Source organism: Nymphaea colorata, unplaced genomic scaffold (assembly GCF_008831285.2).
Source record: "Nymphaea colorata isolate Beijing-Zhang1983 unplaced genomic scaffold, ASM883128v2 scaffold0464, whole genome shotgun sequence".
Taxonomy (NCBI): domain Eukaryota; kingdom Viridiplantae; phylum Streptophyta; class Magnoliopsida; order Nymphaeales; family Nymphaeaceae; genus Nymphaea; species Nymphaea colorata.
The window spans coordinates 15,079-39,919 of NW_022204970.1; the positions used below are offsets into that span (position 1 = coordinate 15,079).

At 37.6% G+C, this 24,841-nt stretch overlaps 1 protein-coding gene across 20 annotated transcripts in view; it reads left to right on the forward strand.

Moving 5' to 3' along the window:
- The window catches only part of LOC116245032 (probable LRR receptor-like serine/threonine-protein kinase At1g06840), a 30,843-nt gene extending 12,140 nt beyond the window's left edge, over positions 1–18,703 (forward strand). For 4 of the 20 annotated variants that reach the window (XR_007572237.1, XR_007572233.1, XR_004170367.2 and 1 more), the window contains 4 exons: positions 13,228–13,328; positions 14,420–14,500; positions 17,203–17,239; positions 17,674–18,703. The gene's annotated coding sequence lies outside the window, so the exon portion shown is untranslated. Of the gene's footprint in view, positions 1–719; positions 1,008–1,553; positions 1,830–2,097; positions 2,132–13,227; positions 13,329–14,419; positions 14,501–15,041; positions 16,966–17,101; positions 17,240–17,407; positions 17,452–17,673 lie in introns of those variants that run through there. The other 16 variants (XR_007572239.1, XR_007572241.1, XR_007572242.1 and 13 more) reach the window with 16 other exon arrangements.
- Positions 18,704–24,841: the final 6,138 nt, after the last annotated feature.

Sequence of the window (24,841 nt, forward strand, 5' to 3'; positions counted from 1 at the left end):
ATCTAGGATGTCGAGGATGGTTCCTTTCTGTTCATATTCTGGAAATTGAAGGACATTCCTTTTTAAGATTCGACAACATTGATGCGAAATAAAACCAAATGCTTGTATGGTACTAACGGTACATGAAGGTTATATTATTTTCACAACACGAGCACTCAAGTTTATGAGTTGAATTGATTATTTTTGAACTATTTCAAAATTCAATGTAAAAACTTGACGTCTCTTGTATGTTTCCAGGATTCCTAGGCATAGCAATAACTAACCAATCCCCTTTAGTCTTGAAAATGTTTGACCATTTCGTTACCAAATTGTTAGTCCTTCTGTGAAATAGATGAAACCCCTCAAACCTACTTCAACCATGCTGAGCATGATGAATTATCCATCATTTCCTTTTGTCTTTGGTGGGACAAGTGATTAAGCTGACTCTAGGTGATATTTTTCAAAAGTTCTATCGAAGTTGCATAGTGGTATATGTCCACCTAATCTTGTTTTTGTGAGTTGTATAAATTTCATCTGTTTGATCTTTATCCTTTGTTTCATTCTAGCTGCTGTTAAAATCTTTTATATAGTTATAGCTCTTTAATAAAAGGATCAGTTGAGGCATTCAGTCCTTTGGTTTGTGCCCCCTCCCTCTTTCCCCACCTTACTAATTTCTCGCTCCACCCATGTTCGTATCCATGCATTTTTATGTCATCAATCTAGGGCTTGAATTTTTTTATTCCTCTAGCTTGGGTGGTCCTTTTATTTTAATTTACATGTGACTGGACATGATCCTGAATTGTCTTTTGGTTGTCTTTTATTTCCAAGAGGCCTCTACATGGTGGAGGCTTGATTTCTCATTTTGGATTTGAGACTGACTACATAAATTTTATATGAGGTAAATGGTTCCAGCTTGGTGTGTTTAGACAATGCAGCTACATCTCAAAAGCCATATGCTGTTTTGGAAGTTCTTCGTGATTATGTGAGGGCTACAGCTCAAATGGTCACCACAATATTCATTACTTAAGGTATCCCAACATAACGCCCCATACCTACCCTTACTCTCTCTATCTCTCTCTCTCTCTCCCTCCCTTGTCTTGATTGCTTGCTCACTCACATGCATGTTCACAGTTGGACACCCACAATGATGCACTCTTCCTGTTTGCAAAGGAAGCAAGAAAAAGAAAATTCCTTGTTCTAAAATTCTATGTTTCTGTATATCAAGGAAGGAAAAAAATAAGGGTAGTTCATTGGGTGCATGGTAAATCATTTGATTTAATCTTTTTTCAATAGTTTTATTATTTGGCGTATTAAAAAAATAAGGGTAGTTCATTGGGTGCATGGTAAATCATTTGATTTAATCTTTTTTCAATAGTTTTATTATTTGGCGTATTGTGCGGTAAGTATTTGAAAAGACTCTCATTTTTCATTGTTTCTAGCAGCAGCAGTCCGACCCATATAAGTGCCTAATGTCCTATACACTCATCAATGTTAATAATTTTCTATAATTAATATGTTACAAGTGAAATCATTGGCTAATACTATTGAGCCTATCTTGTCTATGTCAAGTGTAGTGGGCTATGTCAAGAATATAATCAGGGTCTCTATCAGATCTTAACAACCTGGAATAGCTGCCACATCCCTAACTATGCCTTTTATAATCAGGCTGGTAAAACATCTATATAAGCATATTGTGTCATTATTTAGTGAAGCTTTGCATATATTGACGGACAACCATTGATTGCAGCATGAACATAAACCATGAGAAGAGAATTCGTTTTGTTGATACTCTAGCCATCTAGAATCTGCAATACAACATCAGATTGGGCAGACCTACACGCAAGGGTGCGGTTAGTAGATCCCTCTTTATTTTGACCTTTTATGGACTTCACAAAATTTTTACAAAATTTAACATCTGGTTAGACTAAGTCTATGGAAAGTTTCTAATTACTTTGAAAATAGCATTCAAAGTTTGTAAAATTTACTACTCGTGGATTTTGAACTTTATATTAGGCATAGCTCTTCTTTTATGGTTGAAACACTATTGAACCTTTTGTTGACGTAGGAGGGGGTCGATCACAGTGTTTTTCCTAAATAAGACTGTTTGTACTCTTTCAGTGGCTGTGTTGTTTGGTTGGACGTCTTTGTTCAGGTTTGTTTTGAAAGAAATATGTTGTTGTTGAAGTTTGTTTAAGGGTTTAATGACTTAATCTTGCTTTCTAAGTGTTGCTGCATGTTATCATGGGATAGTGAAGGTCATTTATGTATCAATCATAGTTGTGTTGTTGAGACACAATAGTCACAACAACATCGTTCTGCTTAAGGCACTTCTTGTTGTACAGTAGGCTGATACTTTTGCACTCTTGTAAAGCATGATTGGCTTTACTGGTGAATGATTATTTCCACTAGCAATCTTTGATGCTGAGATAACCTTTTGAACTGCTGGTATACGAGTTATATGACAGACATAAGTCACAGACTATGACATTGTGGAGATTGTACTATCTTACATTGGAAATGCTGCAGAATAGTCTACCATTGCAAAGCTGTATGCTTATGGTTTGTGGCTTGTTATTGTTGAAGCTGCTTGGTTTGTTAATGCACTCTATTTATGTCAGTTCTTGTAAGTCTTTAACTTTTTATTATTAAGCTAAGTTAAGAATGTTGTGTGTTGCTTGTTGAGACATACAATTATGGTCTAGAACTGACATGAAGGCTGTCTTAAAGGGGCTTCTTGGATTGTTTCCAAACTTATGGCAGAATACGTTAAAAATAAGTCATTGGGAGGAAATTGTGTAGAAGTCTCTGCGCTTGCACTGTCTAAATCATTTGGTAGAAGATGAGGTAGTGGGAAATAAGGCTGGGCGTCGGGCCGGGCTGCGCCCCGGTTTGGGCCGGGTTTGGGCCGGGAAAATCCCGACCCGGGCCGGCTCGTCTCCCTCCCCCTTTCCTGCTTCCCCCCTTCCTGTCCCCCTTCCCGTCTCTCCTTCCCTCTTCCCGTCTCCCTCCCCCTTCCCCTTCCCAGTTGGCCAGTTCCCCTTCCCGTCTCCCTCCCCCTTCTCGTCTCTCCTTCCCCTTCCCAGTTCCCCTTCCCGGCGACCCGCACAGCAACCCAGCTCCAACATGCTTCACCCTCTGGTTTGGCCATCCGCGGATCATCAAAGCTCGTCAATGCCACCTACTTGCTGATCTTTGTTCTACTTCAATAGCATCGCCACCTGCTCGAGCTCTTACTAGCAGCACAAGTCGTCAGATGTCTTCATCGCCACCAATTTCATTCGGATGATCGACTTCACACGAAGTATCCGACTTCATCTCCGGAGTCAGGCGACCACGGTGTGAGGGATTTGCACAACAACGTCGACAAGGTGCAGAAGGAAGAGGGTTTAGGGCTTTGGGAGGGGGAAACGCCTTACGGTCTCTGCAGGAAGGAGAACGAAGAGCGAGGAGGGAGGTCGGCGGGCAGGAGGAGGTCGGTCGGCGGCTGGAGGAGGGCGGTCGGCAGGCCGGGCCTAATTTTTGGTGGCCAGGCCCGGTACCCGGCCTGGCCCGGCCCGGTACCCACCCCTAGTGGGAAGTCATTTGAAATGAGAAGGGATGAACGATATTCGGTGCAACTATTGTAATTAAAGAACTGTGACACATGAAATTCAATTGCTTAGTGCTAAAGAAAAATAAAAGGAATGTATGTTGCTAGCTCTTGTGGGGATGAAAATGAGATGGAAGACACCTAACATGAGTGCAAGTAAAAGAAATCTCCTCAACTGGAGACAATCAGTTTTGTGGTAACATCCTTTAAAGCATTCAAAAGCTTTTTGGTCATAGTACTTTGGTAGCTTCCATTCTCCTGGTGCCTCTTTTCATATGACTGCAAACTATGTCACATAGGTACATGTACGGGTGCCAGTGCGGGTATGGATACGAACCATTTTCCAAAAACTTGGGTGTGGGGGTACAACCACACACACACAGGACAAGAGGGGCGAATGGGCAAGGGACGAGAGCGGCGAGGACAGGGGGAGGCGAGAGGGCGAAGACATCGTGCGAGTGAGGGAAAAAATGGTTTTTTTAGGGAAAAAATGGTTTTTTAAAAACATGCGATGGACCATTTTGGACTCGGTCAACTTTGATCGAGTTCGAAAATGGTCGGATTCGACCTCGGGTATGTTGATCATACTCGACATGGTCAACGCCGCACCCGTATCGGTGTCATACCGGTAGGGTGCTGGTACTTTGGAGCAGTACTAAAATTGCTATTCTTGTATTGGATTTTTTAAAACGGCAAATTGTTCTTCTATGTACATAACTAAATATGGTTAGATTACTTCCAACTCTTGTCTTGGTGGTAGGTGACGTATTGATTATGTTTACCATGTTCCCTCTCTTGTCGTAAATCTAGTTTTCATTGGTCAAATTACATATAAAATTATATACACATTTTCTCCTGCAGATTGTATTGTACATGATCAGCTGTCAGGGAGGTAGATTAGAATTGGCCTTGGGAAATATCATTTATGCTCCCTTGACTGTTTAGACATGAGCTTTTTGACAAGGAAACTTGTGGAACATATATGTCTGTAAAGGATGAATCAATGGTGTGGTAACAAAGATTGAGACATGTTTTTGCATCTACGGAGAAGCGGATTTTGGAACTAATTGATGGGTTGAAAAGTCTTATTGATCAAATATTCTGAAAATCTCTAATTACTTCGTAAGAAGCATTCAAAATTTCGCTCTTATCAGTTTTACGATTTGATGATTTTTTGGCTTTTCTTTTTACAATTGCAAATGGTTTCAAACTGTTCGAAATTTTGAAAACGTTTTAGAAAGTTAGCACTTTCTGTAAATTTTGGTGAATTGGTGAATTGTAAATTCCTAATTACTTGAAAAGTAGCACTCTGATTTACATAATTTACTATCTTAGAAGTTTTAAAACTTCATATTAGACCTAGTTTTTCTTTTAAACCATTTTGTAATTTTGCAAAGTTGCAAACATTGTTTCAACTCATAAAGTTTTGAAGGATTGGAACATTTTGATGTTGTTTCGACTTTTATAATAAAACACGTTTTTGTAGGCTTTTGTGAAATTCATGTGCTATTTGAAATTTTGCAAAAGTTAATAAAAGTTTTTCTCGTTTAACAAAATTGCTGCACTTTTTCATATGTTTCTAAAGATTGCGGCTCTTTACGTTTTCTACAAAAAATGTTAGATTTCACGTATTTACTAATTTAAAAAAATTTTAAACATTTATAAACTGTTTGAAAGTTTTACCAGCTTTGTAATCTTTTACAAACTTTCTGAAATTTTTTAACTTTTCAAATATGTGACAACAAATGCTTTAGCTGCTAACGAAACACAATTTTGAAATTTGGTTGCACAAACATTCAAAAATTTCATAACTCTTAGAAGTTCTACAACATGATGAAACTTTTGCCTTTTTTTTTGCAATTGATAATGGTTTCGAACTGTTTGGAAATATTACAAATGTTTTATTCCGGTTTCTAAAACTCTGCCCTTTTTTATAGATTTTGGTGAGGTATATGCTTAGTTTGAAATTTCGCTATTCATAAAATCTTTTCTATTTTTACGCAATTCTTGCACTTTTTCAGGCGTTTTGCAAAGACTATTACTCTAAAAAATTATAACTCTTCACGTTTCCTACAAAATGTCAAAATTTTCATACATTAATTAATTCTGAAGTTTATAAATGCTTATAAACCTTTCAAAAGTCATTGTTTTGAAACTTTTAAAATTTTTGAATGATTAAAAAGTTTAAAATCTAGCACTTTTCTTTTTGGTTTTTTTTGGGTAAAAGTGGTACATAAAATTTTGTGATACTTAATGACATTTTTTTCTAATTTTACAAAATTGCTGCACTTTTTCACATCTTTTGAAAAAACTATATTGTTTTCTAAAGATAATGACTCTTTACCTTTTCTACAAAAATGTTAAATATTTCTCGTACTCACTAATTTGAAATTTTTAGACACTTATAAATTGTTTTGAAAGTTTTACTAGCTTTGTGATCTTTTTCATTCTTCCCAAATATGTGATGTGAATGATATGTGATCGTCTCATTTTGAGCGCAAAACATACGATGAACCCCGTACAACAAAAAGGAAAGCAGTCTTGTGAGACCATGAACCCCGTACAACAAAAAGGAAAGCAGTCTTGTGAGACCTGGGAATTGCTCTAGGATCTTGATGAAGCAACATGCGCACCATCAAGCTAAAAATGTCAATTAGATGCAATTGAAATAAATGGCTGACTGGTTGACACGATCAATGCGCGGCCAACTAGATGCATTGGTATAATGGTCAGTTTTAGGAGGTTACTCGTTAGACAAAAAGAAACTCAATGAAAAGCTTGCAATACTAGACAAGTGCGCTCAAGGGATGTGTTGTGAATGTGTTGTGAATGATATGTGATCATCTCATTTTGAGCGCAAATCATATGATGAACCCCGTACAACAAAAGGGGAAGCAGTCGTATGAGACCTGGGAACTGCTCTAGATCTTGATGAAGCAACATGTGCACGATCAGGTTAAAAGTGTGAGTTAGATGCAATTGAAATAAATGGCTGACTGGTTGACATTTCCAATGCATTGCCAACTAGATGCATTGGTATAACGGTCAGTTTTAGGAGGTTACTCGTTAGACAAAAAGAAAGTTAATGAAAAGCATGCAATACTAGACTAGTACGCTCAAGGGATGTGATGTAAATGATATGTGATCGTTTCTTTTTGAGCGAAAAAGATACGATGAACCCCGTACAACAAAAGGGAAAGCAGTTCTGTGAGACCTAGGAATTCCTCTAGGATCTTGATGAAGCAACATGCGCACCATTAAGTTAAAAATGTCAGTTAGATGCAATAGAAATAAATTGCTGACTGGTTGGCACGATCAATGCACGGCCAACTAGATGCATTGGTATAACGGTCAGTTTTACGAGGTTACTCGTTAGACATAAGGAAAGTCAATGAAAAGCATGCAATACTAGACAAGTGCGCTAAAGCGATGTGATGTGATCGTCTTATTTTGAGCGCAAAAGATACGATTAACCCCCTTACAACAAAAGGGAAAGCAGTCCTGTGGAAACTGCTCTAGGATCTTGATGAAGCAACATGCGCACCATCAAGTTAAAAATGTTGGTTAGATGCAATTGAAATAAATGGCTTACTGGTTGACACGACTAATGCATGGCCAACTAGATGCATTGGTATAATGGTCAGTTTTAGGAGCTTATGCGTATTGCACAAGGAAAGTCAATCAAAAGCATGGAATACTTGACAAGTGCACTCAAGGGATCTTATGTAAATGATACGCGATCGTGTCATTTTGAGCGAAAAAGATACGATCAACCCTCTTACAACAAAAGGGAAAGCAGTCCTGTGTGACATGAGGACTGCTCTAGGATCTTGATGAAGCAACATGCGCCCCATCAAGTTAAAAATGTCAGTTAGATGCAACTGAAATAAATCGCTGACTGGTTGACACGACCAATGCATGACCAATTAGATGCTTTGGTATGATGGTCAGTTTTAGGAGGTTACACGTTAGACAGAAGGAAGTCAATGAAAAGCATGCAATCGCTCAAGGGTTGTGATGTGAATGATATGTGATCATTTCATTTTGAGCGCAAAAGATATGATGAACCTCATACAACAAAAGGGAAGAGAGCTGAGAACTGGTCTAGGATCTCGATGAAGCAACATGCGCACCATCAAGTTAAAAATGTCAATTAGGTGCAATTGAAATAAAAGGCTGACTGGTTGACACGACCAATGCACGACCAATTAGATGCATTGGTAATATGGTCAGTTTTACGAGGTTACTCATTGGACATAAGGAAAGTCAATGAAAAGCATGCAATACTAGACAAGTGCGTTAAAGGGATGTGATGTGAATGATATGTGATCGTTTCATTTTGAGCGCAAAAGATACGATGAACCCCCTTACAACAAAAGGGAAAGCAGTCGTGTGAGACGTGGAAACTGCTTTAGGATCTTGATGAAGTAACATGCGCACCATCAAGTTAAAAATGTTGGTTAGATGCAATTGAAATAAATGGCTGACTCGTTGACACGACTAATGCATGGCCAACTAGATGCATTGGTATAATGGTCAGTTTTAAGAGGTTACTTGTTAGACAAAAGGAAAGTCAATGAAAAGCATGCAATACTTGACAAGGGCACTCAAGGGATGTTATGTAAATGATATGTGATCCTGTCATTTTGAGCGAAAAAAGATACGATGAACCCCCTTACAACAAAAGGGAAAGCAGTTCTGTGAGACATGAGGACTGCTCTAGGATCTTGATGAAGCAACATGTGCACCATCAAGTTAAAATTGTCAGTTAGATGCTATTGAAATAAATGGCTGACTGGTTGAGATGACCAATGCATGGCCAACTAGATGCATTGGTATAATGGTCCGTTTTAGTAGGTTACTTGTTAGACAAAAGGAAAGTCAATGAAAAGCATGCAATACTTGACAAGGACCCTCAAGGGATGTTATGTAAATGATATGTGGTCGTGTCATTTTGAGCGAAAAAAGATACGATGAACCCCCTTACAACAAAAGGGAAAGCAGTCCTGTGATACATGAGGACTGATATGGGATCTTGATGAAGCAACATGCGTACCATCATGTTAAAAATGTGAGTTAGATGCAACTGAAATAAATGGCTGACTGGTTAAGACGACCAATGCATGACCAACTAGATGCATTGATATAATGGTCAGTTTTACGAGGTTACTCGTAGCATGCGATAGTAGACAAGTGCACTAAAGGGATGTGATGTGAATGATATGTGATCGTCTCATTTTGAGCGCAAAAGATACGATGAACCCCCTTACAACAAAAGGTAAAGCAGTCCTATGAGACGTGGAAACTGCTCTAGGATCTTGATGAAGCAACATGCGCACCATCAAGTTAAAAATGTTGGTTAAATGCAATTGAAATAAATGGCTGACTGGTTAAAAATGTTGGTTAAATGCAATTGAAATAAATGGCTGACTGGTTGACACGACTAATGCATGCCAACTAGATGCATTGGTATAATGGTCAGTTTCAGGAGCTTATGCGTATGACACAAGGAAAGTCAACGAAAAGCATGCAATACCTGACAAGTGCGCTCAAGAGATGTTATGTAAATGATATGTGATCGTGTCATTTTGAGCGAAAAAGATACGATGAAACCCCCTTACAACAAAAGGGAAAGCAGTCCTGTGAGACATGAGGACTGCTCTAGGATCTTGATGAAGCAACATGCGCACCATCAAGTTAAAAATGTCAGTTAGATGCAATTAAAATAAAAAAATAAATGGTTGACTGGTTGACACGACCAATGCATGACCAACTAGATGCATTGGTATAATGGTCAGTTTTAGGAGGTTACTCGTTAGACAAAAGGAAGTCAATGAAAAGCATGCAATACTATACAAGTGCGCTCAAGGGATGTGATGTGAATGATATGTGATCGTTTCATTTTGAGCGCAAAAGATACAATGAACCCCATACAACAAAAGGGAAAGCAGTCCTGTGAGACCTGGTAACTGCTCTAGGATCTTGATGAAGCAACATGGGCACCATCAAGTTAAAAATGTCAATTAGATGCAATTGAAATAAATGGCTGACTGGTTGAAACGACCAATGCACGGCCAACTAGATTGATTGGTATAATGGTCAATTTTACGAGGTTACTCGTTAGACATAAGGAAACTCAATGAAAAGCATGCAATACTAGACAAGTGCATTAAAGGGATGTGATGTGAATGAACCCCCTTACAACAAAGGGAAAGCAGTCCTGTGAGACGTGGTAACTGCTCTAGGATCTTGATGAAGCAACATGGGCACCATCAAGTTAAAAATGTCAATTAGATGCAATTGAAATAAATGGCTGACTGGTTGAAACGACCAATACACGGCCAACTAGATTGATTGGTATAATGGTCAATTTTACGAGGTTATTCGTTAGACATAAGGAAACTCAATGAAAAGCATGCAATACTAGACAAGTGCATTAAAGGGATGTGATGTGAATGATATGTGATCGTCTCATTTTGAGCGCAAAAGATACGATGAACCCCCTTACAACAAAAGGGAGAGCAGTCCTGTGAAACGTGTAAACTGTTCTAGGATCTTGATGAAGCAACATGGGCACCAAGTTAAAAATGTTGGTTAGATGCAATTGAAATAAATGGCTGACTGGTTGACACGACTAATGCATGACCAACTAGATGCATTGGTATAATGGTCAGTTTCAGGAGCTTATGCGTATGGCATGAAAAACATGCAATACATGACAAGTGCGCTCAAGGGATATTATGTAAATGATCTGTGATCGTGTCATTTTGAGCGAAAAAAGATACGATGAACCCCCTTACAACAAAAGGGAAAGCAGTTCTGTGAGACATGAGGACTGCTCTAGGATCTTGATGAAGCAACATGCACACCATCAAGTTAAAAATGTCAGTTAGATGCAACTGAAATAAATGGTTGACTGGTTGACACGACCAATGCATGACCAACTAGATGCATTGGTATAATGGTCAGTTTTACGAGGTTTACTCGTTAGACATAAGGAAAGTCAATGAAAAGCATGGAATACTAGACTATTGCGCTCAAGGGATGTGATTTAAATGATATGTGATCGTTTCATTTGAGCGCAAAAGATACGATGAACCTCGTACAACAAAAGTGAAAGCAGTCCTGTGAGACCTAGGAATTCCTCTAGGATATTGATGAAGCAACATGCGCACCATCAAGTTGAAAATGTCAGTTAGATGCAATTGAAATAAATGGCTGACTGGTTGACACGACCAATGCATGGCCAACTAGATGCATTGGTATGATGGTCAGTTTTAGGTAGTTACTCGTTTGACGAGAGGAAAATCTATGAAAAGCATGCAATACTAGACAAGTGCGCTCAAGGGATGTGATGTGAATTATATGTGATCGTCTCATTTTGAGCGCATAAGATACGATGAACCCCATACAACAAAAGAGAAAGTAGTCTTGTGAGACGTGTGGGCGACTTTAGGACGAGAAATAAAGATCGTACACGGATGTAACGTGGAAAACCCTCAACGAGAGGGAAAAACCACGGGTGAGGAGGTCTGGTGCCCACTAGCTGCCAGACTCTCTCTCTCTCTTAGAACTTCATTAACACCAGAAATTAGGGTTACACGTCTTTAAGGCCCAACAAGGGCTACAAGCTGAATCGGGTCTAGATCCAGACCCGGTCCCAAGACCCATCTTTACATGCTTCAACAAGACGTTTACTGCAACAACTAACAGAAATCCTCTAGACCTGACGTATATTTCATGAAGAAAATTTCAGATATAAAATGAATGAACTAACATCGTCAACAACATGTGAGGGCTGCTCTAGAGGACTTGTTCACCCAATTTGGACTTGTTTGAAAGACTTCAGATCTTCCGTGACTTAGAAATCTTCTTGTAGCTCACCAATTGCGATCCATGATCATTGACAACAACAACTCGGAATAGACGAGTATGCTCCATGCTCCATAACCTTCAGCAGCAATCAGATCCCTGATCATCCACCAATGGCTACTTCCTTGCAGAAATCAGATGTATACCTAGAAAAAAAAATAGAAAGTAAAGAAGGAAGAGGGAGGAAGAAGTGAGGAAGAAGAAAAAGAAGTAGAAGACCTGGTGGTGTCAGGCCAAGGTGGGTTTGTCAGCTCTGAAAGGGAATTGATCTTCTTCGCCCTAATTCCATATTAATGAGGATTAGGGGCAGCTAAACAAAATTACAATAAAGGTCCACAAAAGAAATAAAATAACAAGGATAACTCCTGTTTACACTCATTTGCTGATAATGAATTATGGCAAAGACTTCAACAGAGTGAATGTATGCTGGGTTCATCAATGCATTCAAATGTGGCAAATGATAATCCACTAGAATGCATAGTAGTTGTTTAACTAGTCATATGTTGTCGTTGGAACTGTGTAATGTTTAGGTTTTTTACTAGAGAATGGAGGTTCTTATCATCATTCATCAATAAAGCCAAACTAGGAAGGGGAAATAGCCTTATGATTTCACTAGAAAAAGCTTAGTAGGAGTAGGGTTATCTGCTGCAAGTAGTGGCAATCTACTGCTTACATCCAGAATAAAATATTTGTTTGGGAATAGGAACCTGTTAACTATAGATTAAGCTATTTTTACCTTTACTAGTAGCCTGTGGGTGCAAGTCTTCAGTTGAGTTCATGTGGAAAAATCTCAAATATCCTGTCTCCATGGTCACTGATGGTACATTTTTGCAGGTCTCACTGACAGGTACATATGCAATAGATAGTGGTGTGATCTTATGCTTTCTCTACTTTGAATAATTTTGCAAATGTTTGAGCTTTTTGGTCACTCATTTCATATTTTATGTTGTTGCAGAAAAACATGTTCATATTTAATCATTATTTCATTTATCAGGTGCCCTTACCATATAATCAACACAATGTCAAGATTAGTTAAAGTGCATAAAGGAACAGAAAAATTACCATATAATCAACAGGATGTGAAAATTACTTAAAGTGCATAAAAGAACACAAAAAGCAATGCTTGGATGTTGACTGAAGTAAAAATGCTCATATTTAATATGCTAAGATAAAGATTTCGTTGCCATATGTAAATTAAATTGTGTTGTAAATTATAGCTGAAATATGTGACCCATTTTTTTTCCTGGATTGGTATTTTATTTCCAATTTCAAGGATCTAAATTGATGCTGCGATAAAGCTTGCACTTCCTATAGCTTTTTTTTTTTCGGTCCTTTCTGTTGACCCTTTTTCCTTTAAAATAAATACTTGGTGTTTACCTTGACCTTTTTATTTCTTGGTTTTATCTATAGTTCTTGACAGACATAATAAGGACGTCATGTGTTCGTTCATGATTTGTTTGTTTGAATCCTACATGATTTTCCACATGTTTGAACCCATATGTAATGGTGGATTCAATGGATTGTGTTCAACTTATATGGCAATTATGAAATATACTAGCACTTTGAGTATGTCAGGGAGGTGCAACAGGTATGCTTTTGTAGGCTGTGCTTATTGTTGCTGTTGTTGTATACTGGATCGATTCATTGTCACTTCAAACTCCCATGTTGCTCTATATTTCTATTTCAAGCTAGCTTTCTGGATATGGGGCTAAAACTAGTTCGATTGTTTTGACTCAAATCACTGTATATGTGTGAATCTGAGACTTTCCCATTTTGCTATCGTTAAGCTTCCACAGGAAATCAAAGCTTGAGAGATTTTGGCAAATAGTGGCAATGTTTAAAGCCACATTTGATGTGCTCTCTCTCCCCATCTACCACAGGTGATCAGGTATGCAGTAGTGTGTAAATGTATTTAACTGAATGTAAACTATTCTTTCGGATGTCATGTTTCTAATATTTCATTAATATGAAAAAGTTCCAGGTAGTTCTTTCTTCTCCCCATAGGGATAGGCTGCAACCAAATGATTAGTCATTAGTGGCCTGAGAGATCAGTGGCCTTCAATTCGTGTTATGTTTGAACCTGCTTCCTAGCCCTTTGTCTCATTAGGGATATTGGAAATCAAGGACTGAAATAATATATCTGACCTAATAAATCTTCTAAGAAACTTGATGAACATGTAATTATTTTATGTCGTTTTTCTCAATGCAATAAATAAAATAATCGTTTAAAATTGTAAAAAGCCTTTTTTAATGTTAACATAAAAAAACACAACAAATGTGTTTGTTTGCGTTTTTTTTTTTCATTTTATTCATTTGTTCAGGTTTTTCTTAATGACAAACTGTTTTTTGTCATTTTCTAATTTTTATTTGTTGCAAATATACTTATTTTTTGATGTTTGTATTATTAGTCTAACACTTATTTTATTTTCCCTTATTTTTATTTTTTTTTAAATTTTTAAAACTCACCAGATTTTCCGTATTTTTCCTTTTTTTCAAGCTCGCCGTATTAGACCCAAGATAAACCTTGTTGTTTAAAACACCCAAAAAGTTTTTTGTGACTATGGTTCACGTCATACAACCTCTAACTGTATATGCATGGTTTAAGTTGTACCATCATCAATTTCTTTTGTCTGACCCCACATGGGTATGGCTGCTTGATGTATTGGATTCATAAATTTGTTTGGCTAGTCTACTCTTCCTTTCAATGTGTAAGATGAGGTTTGCAAATAGTGACATGAGAGTAGGTAATGCATCGTTACATTGGCTCTAATGGCAAATTGATGGGTCAACTTCAGTAAAAAACTGCAACTATGGATGTCAGTCTCAGTATCTTCAACTTATCAATATGTACATATGCAAAGGTGGTACTGCTTGTCTCTTGCCAATGACAACAGGCCTGCTGTATTCTTGAGTCTGTTCCGGTTTACCTGAATTGCTTTTAAAATATCTCGTCTATATCTGCTCTCTTGTACCTTGCAGGCAGACCTTTTGGAGTGTTGGTGTCATTCGGTTTCAACTTATAACATAAAGGCCTCCTTTTCTAGGAGCAACCAGGAATAGGTATGAGTGTTAATTCCATTTAATAGAGGAAGACATTGAAAACACCATGCAGCACAGCCCGTAGGGGTGATTCAATTTAAGTTGATCGGATTAAAATCCAATTAATAAAAAAAAACTTTCTTGTTATTCGTTTTTTAAGAAAAATGTCCTTTCTACTGTCATTTAATTGTTTGTTGTTCATTTCGGTCTAACAACTGTTGGATCTGACAATCTTAAAGAAATTATGCACTCACCGCAAAGCCAAATTTTTGGACACTCATCAAGGCTCCGACTGTAATACCATTTAAAGTAAAAAAATGGATCATTTGAAAATAAAATACCAATTAGAGGTTAGGGTTAAACACATGAGTAGACCATCATAAGCTGAGGTGAAAACTCACAGTTATTGTGCTGCTCTATTTTTCTTTTTTTGTTTTATGAATTGCAAAGAAGAATAATAAATACTCCTTTTGTCACCACATTTACGAACCTCTTGTTTCACGCTGAGATTAATATGAACAAATTGATCCAGCGGCTTCTTGTCCTCGCTACAAGAACTTCACTATTCACTGACATGGAAAAAAGTGTCACAAAGAGCTTTACTAACGCAGCTTGTTGCAAGAAGAAAGATGAGTAGATTGCTAGCATAGAAAAAAACTGCACGTGTCAGGGAATAGGCGTAGAAAATTTCTACTTGATGCAGTTGCGACATAATATAATTTGATCTTACAATTTTCCCCAGCTTCTATGAACTTGAGTGTTGCTTGTATTGATTTGAGCCAAAAATTGTTCGTGGTAATCCTGGTATTGCAATGATTGATAACAAGTCTTTTTTAAGTTTATCCGAAAACATGGACGTAGAACTATGTTCCTCTTTGTTCCTGTTAGGTCTTAATTGGGCTACCTTTATGAGAATTATGATATATTCAAGTGGATGGTTGGAACACTCTGTTGGTGTTCTTGTTGCCAAACTTCCCTAGAGGGATCCTTGCATGGGCAAAGGAAAAATGCAACTGGGGAAGCTCCTACTCGGTCTCACGGATGTTAGAAGCTGTCCCAAAGGCCCTTAACTTAATTAGCAACATGGAAAACAGCAGTTTTCCAGAAATTATCAGTCATAGTGGTCTCTTCTAGTCATTGATACGAAGAGTTAAGTCGGTCAACGGCTGAATTAAATACTGCGGGATATTCAAAGAGTAAGCTTGTAACCGCATACTGAAATGACTCTGTCTCTTCAAGATTCTCGTTCTTCATGATGTTCAAGAAATATACCTTAATTACACAATAACTTTTCTGGCTCATCTTCTCGGTGGTGTTCCTGCGATCCAGTTCCTACTTTATCCCGGTTTATCTGGATAACCGGTTGCAGGAGAAGTTTACTTTATATATGTCTGGTTGGGTTCCCTTTAATAACTCATTAGGAAAGAAAAATTGCATTTTGTCGTTAAAAGAGGGCAAAGTCAAACTTTTCTGGCACATCTTCTCGGTAGTGTTCCTGCGATCTAGTTTCCACTTCATCCCCATTATCTGGATAACCGGTCGCAGGAGAAGATTTGCTTTATATTTGTCTGGTTGGGTTGCCTTTTATAACTCAGTAGGAAAGAAAAATTGCATTTCTTTTTCATTGTTGCCGTCAAAAGAGGGCAAAGTCAATGTTTCTAAGTTTAAGGAGAAAATGATTAAACCCAAATGAGCGGAGCAAGAATTTTTTTTTCGGGGCGGCCAAACTCCCCATTTCTCCAATGAACTTGTCCGAATATGGCCAAATTAAAACAAAATCTAAAAAATCCATGAAACTTATTTCCATAACTAAACATCCACAAAATTTGTTTCCATGAGGAAAAATCCATCACCTTGAAAAGTTTTTTCCATGGAAAAAATTCCATCCTAAAAATCCATGAATTTTTTTTTCCATGAATAAAAATCCATCATAAAAGATCCATGAAAAAAATTCTGTCTTAAAAATCCACTAAAACTTTTTTTTCCCATGAATAAAATCAATCCTAAAAGATCCACGAAAGTTTTTTTCCATGAAAAAAATTCCATCTTAAAAATCCACGAAAGCTTTACCCTTGATAAAAAAATCCATCCTAAAAGATCCACGAAAATTCATCCTAAAAGATCGATGAAAAGTTTTTTCAATGGTGAAAATAATCGATGGATTTTTCTTCAGCGTAAAAAAAATCATGGATATATCAAACGTCCTAAAAGGTATCCACGAAATGTTTTTTTCCACTGGTGCATCAAACGTATCTTCGAAGATATTCACGAAATTCTTTTTGCATGGATTTTTTTTTCTGAGTGCATCAAACAACCCTCAAATATATCCACTGCTGTGTGCATGCTCTGGCGAGCAGTTCAAGTTTGAGGAGGTGGAGCCTCCTCTGTCACCGGAATCCTTCGCGACGAGAGATTTTTCGGCTGGTGGCATTTCCTCGAGGACCTTGGGTTGGGATGCCAAGTTCGAGGATAATCATGTCGAAGAGGTGGAAACTACTCTGAAGGAAGCCCTCTCACTGAACTATGAGATGCCTTTCTTCCCCTTTTTGGTGTTCTATTTTCCTCTTGACGGCTCTATAGATGGTTGTTTTTAATATTCGTTAATCTCATTTTTCTGTGCAGGAAGCACGTGCTTTTCTTCCCCTTTTTGGTGTTCTATTTTCCTCTTGACGGCTCTATAGATGGTTGTTTTTAATATTCGTTAATCTCATTTTCCTGTGCAGGAAGCGCGTGCTTTATTGGGATGGCTGAGTACCAGAGGTAACTATGCTGCTCCTCTCCAGGTGTTCCGTGGGATTGATATACAGAGTTTGATACCCAAGATGACTAAATCTATAGCTGATAGGGTCCAGCGTCAAAAGCTCGATTTAAAAGCCAGAAGGCAAAAAAATACAATGTCTATGCATTCTGTGATCTCTTGCTTGATATCTTACTTAAAGCAAGATCACTGGAACAGCTTGGTTTAAGAAAAGGTACAGTATCTAGTTGTGTAATCACCTTTCTGTTTGAAAATGGAGTTCTTAGTCTTCTAGCAGCCATGTCTGGATTTGTTTGACTGTCTTACTTTGTTTGTATGTCTTAATCATTCAGCATGCTGCGCGTGATTAGTAACACTATGTTTAATGGTATTTACGATGTGTAGATATACTAATCAATTTCCTTTTACCATATCGTATTTGCAACCCGACATGCAGTCAAGTTTTCTGAAAGCAGACAGAACTTGATCAAGAACTTTGAACATTCTCTTTCCTTGGTTGATTGGAACTATTATCCAATTACACAGTTTATACAGCAGTAACAGCACTATAACACCAAGGGAATAATGTTGGGACTGTCATTGACAGGTAGACTTCAACTTCAACTGCTAAGGAGGCTTTTTTTCTTTTTTTGTGGCTTGCTTCTCTTTCCATATCTTTTCCTCTTTATTGCATTTTTTATACTGACGCTTCAAATAAATGCTTTTTCTCCTTCTTTTCATGTAATTTTTTACGGTCTGGACAGTTTCAACTTTCTGAAATGCTTAAGTTCGTCGACATGAATTCTGTGTTTGTTCACTTATTCAGAATATTCGATCTTGCTTTTTTTTTATGACATTTAACTACTTCTGTTGTAAAAGAGCGTTACTATTGGAGTTAAAAGAACAAAATTGATTATATATTTCCTAACTTCAAAATTTCATGTGGTAATAAATATGTTGACAATTCCTATGAATGCTTGTGAGCATGTTTTTGTTCTCTCTCAGTTTTTGTTTTCTATAAACTTCACATGTTTGCTTTTTCTTTTTTCTTTTGGGTGAGTTGATTTCAGAATTCAATGAATGTGAACCATAGAAGACTCACCTTCTGTTTGTGATTCAATGCTATCCTGGACAGTAATTTGTGTGCTTGATTTCTTGTTAGATCTCACAGAACCAAGAAGATTCCTCAACGTTGACAGGCCGTTGTTATTATGTCACAGACATCACAGAATATGAAAAAACAGACTGTGATACTGAAACTTGTGATTCTCAATGACATGCGTGATCTCCATATGCTGATGAAGCACAGGTTGTGATTCTTTAGCCCTTTGAAAGGCAAAAGAATAATGGTTTTACAGCTTTTTGGGCAAGAGGATGATAGTGGCTACATGGTGGTTCTGTTGGTTTCGCTTTTCTTTTCCATTATTGTTTTTAATGTTGTAGAATCATCCTATTAAGTGTTTGGTGTGTGGTCACACCATGATGAAGACTATTCTAGGAGGCGAATTATTAAAAATTACTTGCAAGCAGCGGGAAACTTGTAAAAGCACGTAGGCAGTAGTCAGGACAAGAAATGCCTGTGGGGACAAATTACTGCCAAAAAGAAATTAAAATGTGTTCATTTTGTTTTAAGAAGGATTTCAAGTTCTTTTATCTTCATACCTGTGTCACGTATATGGGTTCTCGGCAACAGACTTGTGTCCAGGAGCAAGAATTTAGGAAAAAGCTGCCATGATTTTGCCACGGGAAGGGCTGCCCTGTTGTGAAAGAAGCCATCTTTCACCAAGAAGGAAAAACTCCATTCGAAGCGAGTTTATAAATAAGCTTTGAACCCTGTTATCTCATGCTTCTCAAACGAGCTTTGTGTAAGTAGTCTTTCATGGTCTCAAGTTAATGAGGTTCTAAAAAGGAATGTTATACCTTGTATGTAGGGGACCAATCTCGGTCGATATGGGAATTATTTGTCTCGTCTGAGTCTTCCCTGTTCTTGCTTTGCAAATACCACTTAAAATGAGCTGGAATTTATCAAAGTAATATGCCTTCTGAGTTCTGCTAGAATCATGGGCATGCAATTTAGCAGAGCTTTTGAGTTACAAAGGGACCACAGGATCAAGAATCATGATCAAATGTGGAGCATTGGAGGCATGTTTTGCTTCAAAAGAAAGGGGTCATCGGAAGGACTGCATCGGAACCCCAGCACACACACACACACACACACACACAGAGAGAGGTCTTGCAACTATCACGAGGACAAACACCATGCATAGAACAAGATTGGATGCAATATGAATGGCACAAAAGCTTTGCAGTTAATCTCTTGAATCTCCTATTCAAAATTCTCTGTGACGCAATCTCCATGCTTGAAAAACTTGAGGCACTTTTAGATTAGTTTGATTGAACAAGTAGATAAGATTCGAATTATCATGGATAAGATATTATAATCTAATCAACTTCAAAACTCTAAGATTGTAAAATTTTATAATTTTGTTAATCTATATATGTCATCTGGACATGCTCGTCCAGAAGTCGATTTTCTAGGTTTTATACGACACACATCAAATCTACTCTAGATAAAAGTTGGAAAGAAAAAACAGAACCTAATTTCCAAATATAATTGCAAAGAATATGTTCTGCGCTTCATACTATCCTCGTGCACTTTCTTGCTAAGATAATCTCAGATGCTCTCCAACGCCATCCTCAATTCTGGATTTTGTTCAATAACTCAACGACGAGAACTACTGAGAACCATATAGTAGTAGCAGCAGCAGCAGTTGATGTTGACGATGATGATTATTTTATTATTATTGTCTGCAGTTTATTCAATCGTTCTTGCAGCCTAATTGACTGGCTCTTGTACGCTATAGACTATGAATTTCAGTTTCGCTTCATTAGCTGAACTATAGTTCCCCATTTGCCAGTAAATTACTCTTTACCTATCTTTTCTGATGGTTCTTGAAATACATACTTGCACAGGCTTAAATTTAAACAGGCACAGGTTGCAAAACAGACATCTTCTTTGACGTAGGAGAGAACGTGGGATTTCTTTGCATTAGAATCTTCCCCACCAAGCTAAAGGGCAGCCTTCTAGATTTAGTTAGAAACCTTGTGCGAAAGGGTGTGTAGCACTGCATGACTAACTTTCGCCGGTTCAGTCCCTTTGCTGCTCTCGACCTCCTCTACTCGCAGATCACAAACATGTAGTCAACGGCCTCAGCTGCTTGGTTCCAATGGTTCTTACGTGCATCACTGTGCAGATTGCTTTATCTTGCAATAATGTGATACATAAAACGCTTGAATCTTCCAGCGAAACTGATGAACAAAATACAACCTAGTCGTTGTTCCCTATAACTGAGGCAGGCTCTTATCTAGACACTCAAGAAATTACCTTTCAGCATTAGCTTTCTCTCGAAATTCAAAACTTATTGCACTACCCTTGAACAATCTCAAACACCACAATTAACAGGTATTTTCTGGAAAGGACCATTAACAGGTGTCTTCATGAAGCTGAAGAAAGTGCTCAGGTTAAATGTTACCTGTAGAAGGTTAAACACTAGGGTTGTCTGGGTGCAAGTAACCAGGGCATTCTCATTCAGTTACAGCTCTGCAATTTAATTCATCTAAATCAGCAGATATTCAGAAAAGGTACATAGGTTGAAGAAGCTGATACCTCGACCTTGACAGAAATAGCATAGGTGCTATGCCCCCAGCTTGTATCTGAGGTACCAGTAATCTTCAACACTTAAATATCTCATAACATCCTTACATAGGTTAAGATTTGGGTGTACGTGGGATTGTGGCTTAGCAGCACTAGCACTGAAGGAGGCATGTGTGTCATCAAATCAATCTCGCAGCAAGAATCCAGACCAAGGCTTTGTTTGTAACTAAGATGTTAGTTGATTCAACTGGGCAAGTTTTCAAGGGGATTATTTGGAAGGATGGTACCAAGCTGTTACGGCCAGGAACTCGTTGAGGAGCTGCCAGAGGATTGAGCTCAATCAGCAGAAGGATCTCTGTTACATCTCGCAGAAAGTATTGGAAAGGACGGATAACTGGGAGACAGGACACGGCTTCTTGCTAGATTTTCTGAAGTCAGGGATCATCTAGATATCATCTGGGTGAAAACTAACTTCATTCCATCTGGATGTCTGTCAGTGAATGCTATAGACCCAATAACACATCTGGGTAGAAGACTAGCTTCCTTCCCTGTGGATGCGAGTCCTTCAATGCTATAGACCTAATGAGATGTGCATGTGGTATCCTTAGTAGTTACAAGTGCTAAGATAGCCTTGGTGAAGGCCAAAAACAGAAAATGAAAAAAAAAAGGAAGAAGGAGAAAAAAAAAATAAAAATAAAATGAAGCAAAATAATAAAGAAAAGTGAAACTGGAAGAAGAACAGTGGGGAAAAAGGAACTCTTAAGATATCTTTGTCAATTGAGTGCCCAAGTGACCCAGCCTAGTCGAGAAGGTGGCAGTGTAGGGCATAGCCACTCGTAGGCGCATTTTTACAACTAAGGTGGCACCAAAAAAACAGCAACCAACATGGTAAGCATGTTTAGATGACATACATACACTCAAAGCTAAGGTGCAGAGTTAAAGCCAAGCAAGTACACACATCACATACAACAGAAACCTGACCCAAATTCAAGCCAACCTGCTATTTTTAGCAAGAAAATTTTGTTCAAAGACCATTGCTAAATAATACCTGAATTTGTCTGCAACAGTTCATTTGCTGTGCCTTCATAGTAGAAGGCACAAGTTTCTCATGTGACGCTTCCTCTCTTCCCCAATTTCAAAATATGCAATCATTGTAAAGACAGCAAGGCATATGAATAACCAAAGAATTAAAAATTTGTGACCAACATCAATTGACATTCGAACAGAAAATTTTATCAATTGCTTATATATTAGCTTTGCATTCGCTTGTCAAACAAATTGCACCTATTATCGCGATTCATTCACTAGATCCCTTTGCCCCATCACTTCAGAAATAGCTGGATTAGAAATTTTTTTAATATTAAACACCTTCAGAACAAGTGCCATGAAGGAACTGCAGCTACACAAGGAGTCGACAATAATGAACCGTGATTGGAAGTAGAATTACCAAGTCTTTGTTGCTAGATTTGATACAGAGTTGTAGGTACTACATTATATTTAAATCAGATTTCAGACCGATCTATATAGATTAAATGACAAATTTGTAGAGCAATGCTTTAGGCTATAAAATAATCAAAAGCACAGCAAGAAGAACAGCTGAAATGGGTCAATGATCCTATGATGATCGCATTACCCATTACTTCCAATTCCAACATTCAATAACTACAGTAATAAGCCAATTCAGTCAGCTGTATAAGCAGATATGAGTTCTCAGAAAGAATGACAAAAGTAAACATCGAAAAGCAAAACGAAGAATGAACAAGTTCACCTGAAAAGGGAAAACGGGGAAATTGGCCAAGAAAATTAGGAAGAAAGATTTTGCATCGGGTAAGATATCATCTTCAAAACTATAGCTTATTCCATAAGATACGCTCTAATACAACACATCGAAATCTCTCATATGCTACATTATGCTAACTCAAAGTTTAATTTATTTTCATTACGTGCTGGAAGAACCAAAATGAACACCCTTCAAGTAGAAAAAGGAAGGCCTCGTTTCCATCCCAGGACACTCAAAAGGCCTTCCAATTTAAAGTGAAGAAGGTGTTGCTAATAATGGGAACAATGTGACGTTGAGATTCACACAAAATCCAGGACCCTAGATCCATCCTGTCATAGAATATTTTGTTCATGCATCATGCAACAAATTCCTGATATCAGAAGACCTAAGATTGCAACATACAACTTTGAGGTTGAACCCCATTTGATTCAAATGTTACCATCATTTGATGGGTTGTCTCATGAGGATCATTATGAACACTTTGATGAGTTCTTCGACATTTGTTTCATCATTCAGATGAACAATTTTGGTAAGGCGACCTTCAAGTTCATCATCAGTTTTTCTAGTTTACAAAGCTCTTACATTGCAAATTGTTTTTAATTTGCAAAATTTACAACTTTGACAAGTTTTTGTAAAACTCTAACATTTTACAAGTAAAATAATAGGATTTAATGAGCTTAACACATTTTACAATTTTTGAAAATTTTGGAAGTATGGCTTCAACTTGTAAAATTTTTGTCTTTCATAGACCTTTTGGCAATTATTTCAGCCTGTTTAAAGCTACCATTATCTTGAGTTTGTTTTTTGCATTATTTTTTCTAGACATGATACCAATTGTTTTTGTTTTACATGATTTTTTACATATTTTTATAATGACTACAAACTTTTATAATGCCCCTGTAACCATTGCTCATGTTTTAGAAGACGCTTCCCTGCAATTGATGCAGTGGATAGAGCAAGAGTGGTAGTGCTGGTGGTGGTGAAGTTGTGATCAACTGCTGCTCATGCTGATGGTGGTGAAGATGTCATCAAGTGCAGGTCAGGTGTACTCTCCAATCTGGATGAAGGTAATCTCAAACTCATGTTGCCCTCTCTCTCTCTCTCTCTCTCTCTCTTTTTGTTTGGTTGTGCATGATCTTATCGCTCCCTTCTAAAGTGATTGTTTCCACTCAAATGAGACGAGAGTACTTTGATGGCAACAATACACCTAAAAGAAATTTGCCCCACCCCTAAACAATGTGTTTCGATTAGCACTCTTTTCAAAGTGGAGTTCTTATAGTTTTCAGGTGACATTAAAAAATGAGTTTGAGAAAAAAGAAAAACTCAATTTTATCAAAACCTAGTTTTCAAAAGGAGAAAATGTCGAAAGACACAGGACACAACCATACTGCACAACATATAAAAGAATTAACTACCAAAACCAAAAAAAAAAATCTCTTGTTGCTGAAATATGCTTACTATGTCAGCTTCAGAACGACAAGTCTCACATTACTGGATCCATCCTTAGTTTTATGCAGGCCACAGAAAGCTGCCTTTTGAGTTTTGAGTAAAAGAAAGGGTGTAATCACATAAGCAGGAAGAAATAACGTATACGAAGGCTTCAAGAAGGCTCAAGCTTTATGAAGCATGTTGCCAACTTAACCATTGCACCTTTTGCACTACAGACGTCAAATTTCTTAGAAAAAAACAATTTCGTTGGTTGAAATTTTGTGGTTCCACCTTCCCAATTAGAAACTCAGGGAGTATAAACCTATTATGCCAACTTCTTACACCCACAAATATTCAAAAAAAAAGCATTTGCAAGAAAGTAGCAAGACGATTTTCAACTAAAATTTGTTTTTGCTTCTCTTGCAGTCTTCAGTTTGTGTCCATTTCCTGAAGAAACAAAATTGATGGCTGGAATACCATTAGAGGAAAATTTGAAGCAGAACCATACAAATGGAAAACCGCTTCTCTGTAAAAATGGACCCAAATGTGAATGTAATTTACTTCAACGGGAGGTAAGACTTGTCCATTGGGAAGAATACTTTTTGTGTATATTATACTGATACCACTTTGTTTTGCCGCAGACAGGAAACAGAATTTAGTTATGGAAGAAGACTTCATAAGAGGTTGTGCTATAAACGCCTTCAAAAAAAAATTCCTTGAATTTCAAACAAAAGAAATAAAAAGAGAAGTACAAATAAATTT